The following is a 5,268-nucleotide window of genomic DNA, read 5'->3' on the forward strand; positions in this document are numbered from 1 at the left end:
CTTTTGTAAACCCAAGTGGCTTTTATGCCGAAAAGGGAAGTTTAAGATATTTCACGAAACCCCAGGGGCCAAGATCAGGAAATCCCAAAAGACCACTCTAAGCGAGGTCTGAGAGGGGTGTGCGCCCACAGCCTCAGACCTACAAGAACACACCCAAAAAGAGAGGTGTTAAAGAGGCTTGGCCTTGCTGTGTCAGACTCTTATCTCCTCTGGCTGGGGAGGCATGGTTGAAGGTGTTGGTTGACCTCATTGACTGATTTTAAACACACTTGGGTAATGTCATGTGGCTGGGCCTAGTCTGTGTACACCTGGGCGGCCTAGGGTGCTTGTGTCTGAGCCTGCTCAGTTTAGATTTTTCCATAGGTGTCTAATTAACGTGCCTCATTTGTTTCCAGCCCCTTTGTGTGGCCCTATGCAAGCAGTGGGGAGACAAACGCCCCCCCCCCCTTAGCTCCTATTCTGGCTACCTAACAGGTTCACAATCTAATGATTATTACCTATGAGTACTATGTTTAAAAAAGAAAAAAAAACCCAGATATCTCAATCTGCTAAATGGGTGCATTTGTTAGCTAGGATCTTTGAAATTCTGAGGGGTTCACTAGTTGGTTGTTGGCCTCGTTAGATGAGTGGGTTTTGGACATTAAAAAGTAGGACAAGAAGAGGCACAAGAATGAAATAAAATACACTTAGGAATGAATGGCTTAAATTGTTGAACAGATCAATATGCCGAATATGCCACCCTGGCAGTGAAGCCAGATTTCTCAGGTCAAAAGGGGAGGTCGAGGGGGTCAAAGGTCAGGTTCTGGTCAAATTGGCATGAAACCGGAAGTCCCAGATCTGGTACGCTAAGATCCTTAGCCACCCGCTGCGAGTATAAATCCCCAGAGGCGGAGCCTCGGCCCCCGGAGGGGGAGGAGTCTGAGTCTCCCAATGGCAGCATGGGAGTTCCTCTACCGCAGCCAATCAGCGTCGGGAGACGGTAAAATTTAAACCCCCCCCCCCTTTACTGAGATCTGTCCCAAAAGCGTTTGTAGAAAGTGTAGCCGCTTGCCCCGCCCCCGAGGAGGCGGGCACAGAGGCGGGCTTTTCCTCCTAGCTCGCCTATCACCGTGGGCAGTCCTCCAAAGAGGCGGACGGAATCGCCAATCAGGACCGGCGGCTCTACCGTGGCCAAGCAGTTGGCTACAGTTGTTGCAACTTTTTTCGAAAGCTCTCTTTCCCGGGAGATAAGGGCGGTGACAGATCGGAGCCATGGCGAGAGGTATTCGCTCGGGGCACCGGTGCCGGGGCTGCCGGGCGGGGATCGTGCTAGTCTGAGGTCGGGGTGCGGGTGGGCAGAGCGCGGGACGGGAGGGGGAGGGGCTGTCGTGGAGCCCACCCCTCTGGACCCCCAGGCTGCTCCCCGAGCCCTCCTTGTGCTTTACCTCGGTTTTCTCTCTCCAGAGGCAGCGGATCCTTCAATCCATGAGCTTTGGAAACTCCAGCTCCGATTGCCTGCGGAGCATGGTTGTGATAGCTCTTATTACAAAGGACCGGGTTAGGGTTTGCCCACTTTGAAGCTCTCTCCGGGTGGTGAATGGGGTGAACCCGAGGCGACGGCCCTGCCTGAGCGGCCAGGAGTGGGGCTGCAGGTGCTGGAACCGTAACCTAATTCCCGAGGAGCACCCTGAGTCAGCTGTGGGAGCAGACTAGGGCGGGGCCGAGCTGGATCGCTGGCCCACTTTAGGGGAAACAGGGTCCCTCGCACCCTGCAGTTGATAAGGACTCCAGTCGTGGGGAGATGCCTTGGTTTATGGCACCGCGGCAGGCGGCGTTCCAGCCGCAAGCCTTCCTTTGCACACTTAGTTTGCTGCCAGGACTGTCAAACCCACGTTATGCGGCAAAGTGATTTTCAGCTGGGGTCATTCCCAGCCGCTTCTCCTGCATGCTAAAGAGCTAAGACTCACTTAAAAAATAAGTTGGGGGGGCGGTTCTCATTTTTCCTCCAATGCCAAGGCATCCTTAGTGTTAAGTTGTTAGTCGGAATTTGCCCGAGTCCTGTCTGCTCTCTATAGCATTGGTGGTGAATTAAAAAAGTGATGCATTCGGCACATCGTTATGGGTCCCCTTTGTTTCCCTGGGCCCGGGATGCATTTGCATCATTTGTTTTCCCAGCATCCCTTCAGGGACTTTAGAGACAAACCTCCCCAGATGATTGGTGAAGAAACGAAGCATGGTGAAATTTAGCTTTTGAAGCTTCGTAAGCCCCAGTCCCCACAGAGTGAATTAAGACTCGTGTTTCTTCAGCAAAATGTCAAATACCTTAAGAGTATATTTAATATTCTCTAACTAATTTAGCTGACAGATCCTAATAAAATGCTTCCCTGGTTCGTTTTACCCATCGAAGCTACCTGTTTCATACACAATACATTTAAAGGGAGAAGAAGCGGGGTGGGGGGCAGGGGGTGGGGAAAGATAACTTTAATTAATCCCCGGAGGACCAGAACTAACCACTTTATCATTGGAATATTGACAATAGGGGCAAATAGCAATGATCACATAGGGCATTTTATTCCAAGTTGTTCCCATTTTTCTGAGATGGAAGTTCTAGTTCAAAGTCACGATCCATAGCTAGGCCAGGATGTGTCCTTCCCTTGGCCAAAGTGAATTAAGTGTTTTCTCAGCTCCCACCTACAACCCACTCTGCTAGTTAATGGTTCTCCTTGTGTGACTTGGCCCCAAAATTAGGAAGTCTAGTTTCTTTGGCGCTGTTACTCTGACAAATTCTTTAATTGGGTGTTTAGAGTCATTGTCAATATTAAGTAATTTTCAATGTCCTCAAGATAAATGGTGTGTGTGTGGGGGGGGGAGGCTTGTCAGTCTTTTCTAGAAAAATTAGGCCTTGCTCCTTACTGGCTGTTCCCTCCCTGTGTCCCATGCTCAAAATGTCTGGATCCTGGCATCTCTTCTTCGTCAGTTTTTTTTTTTTCCATTCAACCTTTTATTTTTTAAATCATTTTATTAGGGGCTCATACAACTCTTATCACAATCCATACACACATCAATTGTGTAAAGCGCATTTGTACATCATTCTCAAAACATTTTCTCTCCACTTAAACCCCCGGCATTAGGTCCTCATTTTTCCCCTCCCTCCCCGCTCCCCCCTCTTCTTCAGTTTTGATGACATTTTATAAACATGTAAATAATCACAACCCTAAGTGTATTCCTTTGAAGATGATGTGCCTGTCATTGTCAATGGCCCTTCATTTTCCTCCCTCCTTCACTTTTACCATCTTCAGCTCCTTATCTCTCAGTGATCCCCAAGATCACAGATAAAACCTCACTCTGTCCATCCCACTGCTCTTAGAATCAAGTCCCCTGTCTTTGCTATGGCCTACAGGCCCTGACCCCACCACCCAAGTGGGGCCCAACTATCCCTGTTCTCCTTTTCTACAGGAACAAAGTAGCTATTTAGTAAATGTCTGGTGATGGAATGAATGAGTGAATGAATGAATGATTTGAGTTTTTTCTGTCTTATTTCCAGGGAAGCAATATCCTTTTTTCTTGGTAAAGTGCCCTCCTGTGCTTCAATTTTCACATATGTAGGATAGGAATAATAATATCGGTTGAGGAAGTTGTTGGGGGGGACTAAATCAAATGAAATCCAACAGGACCAAATAGGTAACAAGCCTTCGGTGAGGGCTGAGATTCCAATTCTTGCCTTGGAATTATCCTGGGCAGTCTTTAGAGAGTTTTAACATTTATCTGTTGATGGGTGTGTGTTGTTTGTGCGAGTTATCTACATTCATATAGTCCCTGCAGAGAAAGGGAGGGCAGCTTTGAACTGTGTACTGAACAGTTTGTATTTCCACCTTTGAAGCCCTGGAGCTGCAGAGATAGAGTGGATGCCAGGCGTAGATTTGAGTGTCTCTCCACCACTTGTGGGGCTTGCACACCGAGAACTAAGGCAATGAGTGTATAGGAGGTGGTGCGTAAATAGCACGTGAAGTGGTTGAGATGCTCTGGGTGACCATGGCAGTGTGACAACCACTGCTCCGCTTTGCCCTTGAAGACCATTCTTTCACAGGCTGGTGGCCTTCTGAGTATTCTGGAGTGAAGGTCAGTTACTAGAGTTAGTGCCTGGGGGTGGGGGTGGGGGTGGGGCAGGCCTGAACTAAAGGATGCTAAAGCTAGTATTGGAGGCATGGTCTTGTCCTTTAAGGAGCCCCGGTGGCTAGCAGTTTACACATCGACTGATGGCAATGTTTGTTGTTGTTGTCTTGTTTTTTAATGGAGATATAAAACGAGGGGGTGACTCAAAGAGAACACCTTTTTATCATGTTTGGTCGTCCGTTATTGAAGGTGCTCAGGGAGGTTATGGAATTGAATTGTGTTTTTTTGTTTTACCCATGAAGAGCAGCGGAGTGATTTGGCTGTAGGCACAGAGACTTCTGCAAATGGGGGATGGGGGACACTCCCTCTCTATCCACAAGCTAGGAGCCAGCAGCCCAGGGTATCTTGTTTACATCCTTAAAACCGCAGGAAATTCTTGGTATTCGGTCCCACGCCCCAGTGGCACAGGGTAGGGAAGAACGTAAAACCAGGACGTTGTCTCCGGCAGACAGAAAAATTAGGTGACTTGCCCAAATCTGCCATGTCACTTAATCTACCAAACGCTGAAAGGGAGCAGTAGATAGGTTGGGGACGCAGGCTTAAGGGGCGGGTAGTTGGCCTGGGCTAAAAATCCATCTGGTCAGACCTCATTCTCTGAGCCTCAGTTTACGCATCTGTAGAAAAGAGACGGCCCCGGTGGTGTCTCTAACCCTTCACAGGGGCCGTCGTTAAGAATGGAACGTGCTGAGAAGCAGGCAGTAAACTTGTGTGGTCACTTCCAGAGCCCCCTGGGTGTGACGGCTGACCCTTCGCTTCTCAACTGCCTGGAGCCCAAGAATCCCCATCTGTAAGGGCCATCTGAGGTTCTGAGCCTCCAGGATTTGCAGGGAAGGTGCAAGGCTTCTGCAAACGCTCTGGAAGCCAACCAGCCAGCCCCAGGCACAGTGGGGTCCACGTCCAGCCGGCTGCCTGGCTCAGACGAGGCTCCCCAGCAGTGTCGGAGCAGGCGGAGGCGAAGGCGGAGCCAGCCGCCTGAGCGGGGCTGTCATTACCAGGTGGCCCACCCCTGTTCCCGGAGTGGCTGGAGCTCCGCGCGAGGGGGGCACCCGAGTTGGGATTCGCTGCGGCCAGCTGCGCCCCGCCTCCCGCAGGCCCGGACGCCGCCCCGCCACCCCC

The sequence above is a fragment of the Echinops telfairi genome, unplaced genomic scaffold (assembly GCF_000313985.2).
Source record: "Echinops telfairi isolate 266 unplaced genomic scaffold, ASM31398v2 ScPeMD7_7412;HRSCAF=8450, whole genome shotgun sequence".
NCBI classification, from domain to species: domain Eukaryota; kingdom Metazoa; phylum Chordata; class Mammalia; order Afrosoricida; family Tenrecidae; genus Echinops; species Echinops telfairi.